General features: G+C 45.8%; 1 long non-coding RNA gene across 1 annotated transcript; it reads right to left on the minus strand.

Annotated features, from left to right (window-relative positions):
• Nucleotides 1–413: 413 nt before the first annotated feature.
• On the minus strand, nt 414–9,294 carry LOC117976804 (uncharacterized). Its single transcript, XR_004667573.2, has 3 exons — nt 8,494–9,294; nt 5,686–5,871; nt 414–2,382 (listed from the first exon to the last, which is right to left on the minus strand). It is a non-coding gene; the product is annotated as an uncharacterized LOC117976804 (long non-coding RNA).
• Nucleotides 9,295–9,631: the final 337 nt, after the last annotated feature.

The raw sequence follows: 9,631 nt of genomic DNA on the forward strand, positions 1-9,631 counted from the left end.
GAGTCCCTGTGATTATCATCAGAGTACGAGTATCTCCTTGGTAGCCCCTGTGGCGTAGGCGCCCCCTGTATGAACCACATCACTGGCCCATCCTCGGGCTGTGTTATGGAGCTCAGTGGGGAGCAGTGAAGGCGTCGAGGGAAGAGGCCCTGCAGGACCCTCAAGGGTGTGCCCGGGACACAGCCAGGCCTCTGCTGGCAACATGGCAACATCAACCTGGTCTGGCTTGCACTAAGGCCCAGTGGAGACAAAACACCTCCAGAACTATTAATATTCTCATTTTGAAGTAAATATTCTTTTAAATTTTATTTTAAATTATAATTTAATTTATTATATACAAATATATAAATACAAACATACACAAATATACAATTTTAAAATATTTTAAATAAAAATACTATCAGCTAATCTAAACATATTTAAATGAATTATGCTATCAAAAAGAAGTTTTCTAGCATAAGGAAAGAAGTTAGCAATATTGCAGGAGCGTTGATGTGTAGTTTTAGCCTGAGTAACAAAGAGAACAAAAGATAAAAGAAGCCAAATGCTGCTTTGCATGATAATGGGCCAGACGCTTAGACACGTGGGGGTAGACACTGTTTTTCTTAAACCATCTATTATGGAAAAATTTCAAAAGTGCACATTCTTCAGAATGTTTTAGAGCAAATCCTGTAAATCATGTCTTTTCACCTATAAATATTTCACTGCCTATCTTTTTAACAGATGAATACTTCTAAAAGGTAACAAAAATACCATTGTCACACTAAAAAAAAATCAACAATAATTTCTTAATACCATCTAAACCTCAGGCAATGTTTATACTCTACAGATTGTCTCAAAACTGTTTTATCAGGGTTAGTTTGTTTGAATCATGCACCAAACAAGATCCATGTGTTGCATTTAGTTAATGTGTCAGTAGGCCCTTTTGAGCCAAGGAAAACGTTTTCTAACATTAGATTGACACCGAGGATGAAACTCAAATACCTCTGAGAGTCAGGCAGTAACTGTAAATGAGTGAAGTTAGTTTTTTAAAAAGTCTTTAATTACAGGCATGCTTTGCCTATTAAACACCTAGGAATACATTTCACTTCCAAAGAAATCTGAGGAAAACATTTTCTTATATTAGGTTGATACCAAGGATGGAAACTCAAATATCTCTGAGAGTCAGACAGTAACTGTAAATGAGTGAAGTGAGTTATAAAAAAATAGTCTAATTACAGGCATGCTTTGCATATTAAACATCTAGGAATACACTTCACTTCCAAACTCCCCATTTCATGTCTTGGTCTATTCTTTTTTCTTTTTCTTTTTTTTTTGAGACAGAGTCTTGCTCTGTCACCCAGGCTGGAGTGCAGTGTCACAATCTCGGCTCACTGCAACCAACCCCCCACCCCCCTCCCCCGGGTTCAAGCAATTCTCCTGTCTCAGCCTCCCGAGTAGCTGGGACTACAGATGCATGCCACCATGCCAGGCTAATTTTTAAATTTTTAGTAGAGATGGGGTTTCACCATGTTGGCCAAGCTGGTCTCGAACTCCTGACCTCAGGTGATCCACTGCCTTGACCTCCCAAAGTGCTGGGATTATAGGCGTGAGCCACCGCACCTGGCCTATTTTTGGTTTTGAGTAAGATGAGGATGGAAGAATTATCTTATTTTCCTGATAATGCTGCTGATAGTTAAGAAGCACGAAGATGAGAACTGATCACTTGGGTGGGTGGACTGTCCCTGCTGTGGTGGAGCAGAGGCGTCCTCTTGGAAATATCTGTGCCCACGTCCATGTCTACTACCACAGCCTTCAGAAACGCTGGCCCCACGTGCCCAGGTCTTCGCGGTCTTCCAGAGAAGCTGAAAATCCAGATATTGAAGGGAGGGCTCCTGAATATAAACTCTGACAACTGATTAAAATGAAAAGTGATCTGGAAACGCCCACTTGGCATCTTCCAGCAATGTCTCCGATCAGTGGTCCCCGTGCCTGCTCTAGCAAAGTGGATTTTTCCAGCAGAAATCCCTGTAGTGGGGAAAAGGTAATATCTTTTCCTTACCCATTGCAGGGCTCATGGCTGAGACTCCTATCATAAAAGACAGATTAACAAGAGAAAAGCATAACAAATGTTTTAATATAAGTTTTACGTGACACAGGAGGCTTCCGAAACGAAGACCCAAAGACCCAAAGACCCAGGGAAAACTGTTTCTATGGACAATCATGCAAAAGTGTGATTGGAGGACAGGAGGGCAGGGTCTGATGGTGACAAACTGGAGGGAGACCGGCAAGGCATGTTTGTTCTGACTCTTCTTGGCCTCAGGATACAGGGGAGGCCCCTCTGGAATGAGGGTCTCACGACCTGCTTTCATGTGGAGGTAGGGCCGAGAATTCCTTTATGACCTGATTCAGGGGAGACAGGAGGGAGAAGAAAGTCAGAGTGGCCTTCCTGCTTCTGTGGAAATTCTGTGGCAACAGGTTAGTCGCTTAAAATTATGATTATATCCAAAGAAGAAAAAAAGGTTTCTTTCTCTTTGAGGGCTAAACTCTGACCTTTTTCTTTTCTTTCCCAAATTTTTATCCAAGGGGCCTGGAGAGTCACACTCTGTAAACCATGAAGTGTCATTGGAGGGGTTTGTTTTTTTTTTCACCCTATATCATGTGGCCCATTTTCCAACCTGACTCTGGTGTAACATCACATGACAGATAAAGAAGGAAACTGAAGTATTGTAAACCCCAATGTTTTTTTTTGCCATATCTTTCTTTCTTCTTTTTTTTTTTTTTGAGACGGAGTCTCCCTCTGTCGCCCAGGCTGGAGTGCAGTGGCGCGATCTTGGCTCACTGCAAGCTCCGCCTCCTGGGTTCACACCATTCTCCTGCCTCAGCCTCCAGAGTATCTGGGACTAAAGGTGCCCGCCACCATGCCCCGTTAATTTTTTGTATTGTTAGTAGAGACGGGGTTTCACCGACTTTGTCATATCTTGAAGTAGTCATGCAAAGTTGACTCTCGTGGGGAAAATGTACATTCTGAAGAGAATCCCCTTTCTTTTCCAGGCCTTTTTCCTAATCCAGGAGAGAATCAACTCTGATAAGAAACATTTACAAGCTATTCCCTCTGAAGCCTGCTACTTGGAGACTTCCTCTGCATAATGGGAACCTTGATCTTCCCAACCTCTTACCTTAATCCAAACATGCCTTGTTTTTTTTGTTTTTTTTTTTTTTTCTTGAGACGGAGTCTTGCTCTGACACCCAGGCTGGAGTGCAGTGGTGTGATCTTGTCTCACTGCAACCTCCGCCTCTCAGGTTCAAGCAATTCTCCTGCCTCAGCCTCCCAAGTAGCTGGGCTTATAGGTGCACGCCACCACGCCCAGCTATTTTTTCCAGAGGCGGGGTTTCACCATGTTGCCCAGGCTGGTCTTGAACTCCTGACTTCAAGTGATCCGCCAGCCTCAGCCTCCCAAAGTGCTGGGATTACAGGCATGAGCCACTGCGCCCAGCCCAGACATTCCTTTCTATTGATTCTAGGTCTTTAAACAATAACTTAACTCTTTCAACCAACTGCCAATCAGAAAATCTCTGAATCTACCTATGACCTGGAAGCCTCTGCTTCAAGTTGGTCCACCTTTCAGACCAAACAAATGTGTATCTCACATGTGTTGATTGATGTGGTATGTCTCCCTAAAATGTATGAAAGTAAGCTGTAGCCAGGCTGTGTTGGGCATACATTCTCAGGATCTCCTGAGGGCTGTGTCACGGGCCATTGGCAACTCATATTTGGCTCAGAATAAATCTCTTCAAAATATTTTAGAGCTTGGCTCTTTTCGTCAACATCTTTATACTCTCACAGCACAGTTCCCCCAAAGAAGTTCCACACCCTTGTTTCTTGAGGAGGCTAGTGTGGGGAACAAGGGAAAACTATTCCTTCACCCTCTATATTAGTCCGTTCTTGCACTGCTATAAGGAAATACCTGAGACTGGGTAGTTTATAAGAGGTTCAATGGCTCACAGTTCTGCAGGCTGCATAGGAAGTATAGCAGCTTCTGCTTCTGGGGAGGCCTCAGGATGCTCACAGTCCTGGGGTAAGGCCAAGAGGAAGCAGGTGTCTTATATGATCAGAGCAGGATGAAGAGAGATTGGGGAGATGACACACGCTTTTAAACAACCAGATCTCACGATAACTCACTCTCTCACTATCATGAGAATAGCACCAAGGGGATGGTGCTAACCCATTCCTGAGAACTCCAACCCCAGGATCCAATCACCTCCCACCAGGCCCCACATCCAAAACTGGGGATTATAATTCGACATGAGATTTGGTGGGACACAGATCTAAACTGTATCACCCTCTGAAGGGTCACTGAAAAATCAACTGACAAAAGGCAGATTTAGTCTTACAACGATCTCAAAGCAATGGCCAAATGGTTGATGCTTTCACACCATTGGCGACCTAAATGGAAGAAGCTGAGGCAGAATTAATATAAGTAGAGAGTTTATTGGGGCCAGGCTTGAGGATTCCAACCTGGAAGCATAGATTCAAGTTGACCTGAATATACTCTCTGATGAGCAGCAGTTACAAGTGGATTTTTATTTTATTACATTTTATTTATTTATTTTTGAGATGAAGTCTCACTCTGTTGCCCAGGCTGGGGTACAGTGGTGTGATCTTAGCTCACTGCAACCTCCATCTCCCAGGTTCAAACGATTCTCCTGCCTCGGCCTCCTGAATAGCTGGGATTACAGGCAGGCACTACCACTCCCGGCTAATTTTTGTATTTTTTAGTAGAGACGAGGTTTTACCATGTTGGCCAGGCTGGTCTGGAACTCCTGACCTCAGGTAATCTGCCTGCCTTGACCCCCCAAAGTGCTGGGATTACAGGCATGAGCCACCATGCCTGGCCACAAGTGGATTTTTATAGGCAAAAAAAAGGGGAACAGGCAGTGGGCAGATGCAAAGTTGTTGTCAGGAATTCTCATTGATTACAGAAGTAACACTGATTAGTGATTGGCTATACATGGTTAAGCTATAGGGTGTGGGTTTTAGTGTCTGGTACGATGTTATTAGGTTAATTTATAGCTACTTATGGCAGTAGCAAGCAGTTTCAAGAGATGATTACATAGCTCAGGCAGGGAGTAGGGTGTGACTGAGGTCTCATTTTAATGTCTCTCCAGGTGTGGTAATTAAAAGGACTTGCATTCCTCAGATGAGTTCTTTTCTTTTCTCACCATCTTGAGGTTACAGAAAGAACAGTGGCTTGGATCGTGGCAAAACAGGTTATGGTGGTAAAACAAGTTTACGGGAGGGAGAGAAAAGGAGGCCTGGCTAGTAAAGAGGGTCTTGTTTTGTAGATGAAACCTCACAGGTAGCAGACCCCAGAGAGGATAGATGGTAAATGTTTCTCTCAGGTTTTCAAAGGTGTCAGACTCTCAGTTAATCCTTCCTGGATCTGAACAAGGAAGAAAAAGAGAAAGCCTGGCTGCATAAATGCAGATTTTCTCTACAGATGCAAACCTCACCCACGAAAAACAGCTTTTCAGCTATTCTTGTATTTCTAGCCCTTCTGAATAGCCATACTGAAATATGTCAAAGAAATATATTTTGGGGTGACATAGTTTGGATTCCTTCACTAGGTGATTGTCCCAAAGCTGCACCCTGCTCCAGTCTGCCTCCACGTCCCCATGCTCCCAGGCTGCGCCTGCAGACCGCACCTCTCTCCAGGAGAACACTGTATCCTCCTTCCCCCGTCTTACTCTCTGAAGTCCTTGCCCTTTGTGAAATGAAATGATTCAAACTTAGAGCTGTTGGAACTTTAGATTCTTCTGAGCCTTGAGAGGAATGTGGCTATGTGGCCCGAGTCACGTGGCCTGCAGCTGCAACATCTGCCTTTTTCTTCCCTGTAAAACACAAGACCCCCTTAGATCACGGCCCCTCCTCATGCAGTAATACATTAATCTTCCTTGGAATGTAGTGTAAACTAAAAATAAAATCCTAAGTCCCCCACCAACTGAACAGATGCCTTCTTGACAAAGGGGACCCCAGAAAAACCTTAAAAACTGAATTCCCAGCCACAGTGGGAAGGGAGGTTGGACACCTTTTCTTATACCCCCTCCTTCTGGAGTTTAGGCACAATAACTGACCAGTATTAGTGTTAAAATAGAGACCATACAACTGACAGAACAGACTCTTTGCGGCAATAAGATACCAAATCATAAACAAGACTAAGGCCATGCAAGGCAAGGGTTAAATCACATCTGCAAGCCATGAATCTTGCCAGGTAGCATTCTTATCTTAAAACATTACTTTCTGCTGACTCCAAGTTTTAGACAGAGCCTTACTCCTTTAACCAATTGCAAAATAAAGAATCTCTGAATCTACCTATAACCTGGAAGCCTCCACTTCAAGATATCCCACCTTTACAGGCCAAACCAATGTGTACCTTCACTGATTTATGTGTTTGCCTGTAATTCCGGCCTCCCTAAAGTGTACAAAACAAAACTGTAACCGGACTTCCTTGGGCGCACTTTCTCAGGACCTCATGAGATTGTGTTTCTCTAGGCCTCAGTCATTCATATAGGCTCAGATTGAAAGTCTTTAAAATAATTTACAGAGTTTGACTTTTCTGTTAATAGTAGCAATCTGTAACCAAATTGCTGTAACATTGATATAGGAGTTAAGAGGAAATTACCTAGACAGATAGTGAGGTTACTGGAGTCCTCAGTAAGGTTTTCCTTTTTAATGAAAAGTAGCCCCCAAATCCTCTTCTAACAAAGAGCAGCCGGTAAAATTGAGCTGCAGACATAGACAACCAAACTGGAAGCTTGCACGGGTGAATGCTGGCAGAAAAAGCTACTTGGGATTAGGCATGTTCAAAATGGCGGCTCCATCTTCCCTTCGCCCTTTACCAGCCACTTGTACAGTAAGAAGCAGACAAGATGGTGCTGGTCAACTGGAAAGCCCATTTGCAATAATAAGATCAGGGTGGAGTGGCCAGGCTTCCCCATGCGCTATTTATATATCACATCTGATGGAACCAATCTGTGGGCTCTACGTAAATCAGACACTGCCCCCTCAAGCCTGCCTGTAAAATCTAACGGACTCTGCCACCAGCCAGCCTTTTTCCTCTCAGGAGCCCCTCTCTCTCACTAGAGAGATCTGTTTTCCTTTTGAGAGGTGACAGCGTGCTGGCAGTCCTCAGAGCCCTCGCTTGCTCTCGGCACCTCCCCTGCCTGGGCTCCCACTTTGGTGGCATTTGAGGAGGCCTTCAGCCCCCCACTGCACTGTGGGAGCCCCTTTCTGGGCTGGCCAAGGCCGGAGCCCACTCCCTCAGCTTGCAGGGAGGTGTGGAGGGAAAGGCGCGAGGGGGAACCAGGGCAGCATGCGGTGCTCGCGGGCCAGCTGGAGTTCCGGGTGGGCGTGGGCTTGGCGGGCCCCACACTCGGAGCGGCCGGCCGGCCCTGCTGGCCCCTGGCAATGAGGGACTTAGCACCCTGGCCAGTGGCTGCGGAGGGTGTACTGAGTCCCCCAGCAGTGCTGGCCCACCAGCGCTGTGCTCGATTTCTCGCCGGGCCTTAGCTGCCTTCCCGCGGGGCAGGGCTTGGGACCTGCAGCCCGCCATGCCTGAGCCTCCCACCCCCTCCATGGGCTCCTGTGCGGCCCGAGCCTCCCCGACGAGCACCACCCCCTGCTCCAGGGCGCCCAGTCCCATCGACCACCCAAGGGCTGAGGAATGCGAGCGCAGGGCGCAGGACTGGCAGGCAGCTCCACCTGCAGCCCTGGTGCGGGATCCACTAGGTGAAGCCAGCTGGGCTTCTGAGTCTGGTGGGGACGTGGAGAGTCTTTATATCTAGCTCAGGGATTGTAAATACACCAATCAGCACCCTGTGTTTAGCTCAAGGTTTGTGAGTGCACCAATCGACACTCTGTATCTAGCTGCTCTGGTGGGGCCTTGGAGAACCTCTATGTCTAGCTCAGGGATTGTAAATACACCAATCGGCACTCTGTATCTAACTAATCTGATGGGGACGTGGAGAACCTTTGTATCTAGCTCAGGGATTGTAAACGCACCAATCAGTGCCCTGACAAAACAGGCCACTTGGTCTACCAATCAGCAGGATGTGGGTGGGGCCAGATAAGAGAATAAAAGCAGGCTGCTGGAGCCAGCGTTGGCAACCCGCTGCGGTTCTCTTCCACTCTGTGGAAGCTTTGTTCTTTCTCTCTTTGCAATAAATCTTGCTACTGCTCTCTCTTTGGGTCCACGCTGCTTTTATGAGCTGTAACACTCACAGCGAAGATCTGCAGGTTCACTCCTGAGCTCAGCGAGACCACGAGCCCACCAGGAAGAAAGAAAAACTCCAGACGTGCTGCCTTAAGAGCTGTAACACTGACTGGGAAGGTCTGCAGCTTCACTCCTGAGCCAGCGAGACCACGAACCCACCAGAAGGAAGAAACTCCGAACACATCTGAACATCAGAAGGGACAGACTCCAGACACGCCACCTTAAGAGCTATAACACTCACCGTGAGGGTCCGCAGCTTCCTTCTTGAAGTCACTGAGACCAAGAACCCACCAATTCTGGGCACACTTTCTCTTTCTTTCTTTCTTTTGCCAATTAAACCTCTGCTCCTAAACTCCTCATCTGTGTTCATGTTCTAAATTTTCTTGGCACGAGATGACGAACTGGGGTATTTATCCCAGACAATGCGGCCGCTTCAACATGTGCACTGGTTTCCTATGGAAAATGTTGTAATCTTGCTAAAACTTCTCTGTCTCTGCCTACACAAGTGAAACCTGAACTTCTCCATTTTGGAAACATAACACCCCTCTTTCGGAGTTGATGTCTCCTAGGTGGCCATCTTCAACTTTTGGGCTTGAATAAACACCATACTTAATCACATTTTCTGAACCTCATTATTTAAAGTTGACACTTTAAGCCTTATCTTTCATCCAACATTCTCCCCTCCCATCTTTGTTTTCTTTTTTTTTTTATCTGTTTGTTTATTATTTTTACCTCATCCTGGACTCCAAAGGCAACCCCTCCCATCTTTGAAGCCACCTTTGCAGAGATTATGACTCACAGAAGCCTGGCGTGGCTGACTCCATCTTGCTGCTGGTCTCACAGGCTGGCTGTCTTCGCTCATTCCTGGACATAGGCCAAACTAATCATGAGAGTAATTTAGTTTATAGTCTAACTTTGAAGCAAGGATGTTAATAGCTTCTCCCTAAAACTAACTTCCTCTTTGTTCAGGGACTGAAACCACTTTTGTAAAACTAATGAAAGGCCACAGGATTAAGATTATGGGAGCAGCCTGAATTCTGCTGAAGTGTAAGCATAGTTTCTATAATCCCTTACTGTTCAGGAGTCATGTGGCCAGGGGTCATAAGATTTGTGACTTCCCCAATTGCTCCTATAGATAACATCACTATTGTAGAACCTAAGAATGGTCTTTTGAGATGTTTTTCAGATTGACCCCACCTGGACCCAGGACTCATGATTCAGCCGGTCCTGTGGCCTCCTACCCAGAGGTGGATTCAGCACCCGAAGACTGTTTTGCACATCTCTATTATTACTGGTGGAGGGTGTCCAGGTTCTTGGCATCTTGAACAAAGAATTGGACAAAACACACAAACAAAGCAAGGAAAGAATGAAGCAACAAA

Source organism: Pan paniscus, chromosome 17, assembly GCF_029289425.2.
Source record: "Pan paniscus chromosome 17, NHGRI_mPanPan1-v2.0_pri, whole genome shotgun sequence".
NCBI lineage: Eukaryota > Metazoa > Chordata > Mammalia > Primates > Hominidae > Pan > Pan paniscus.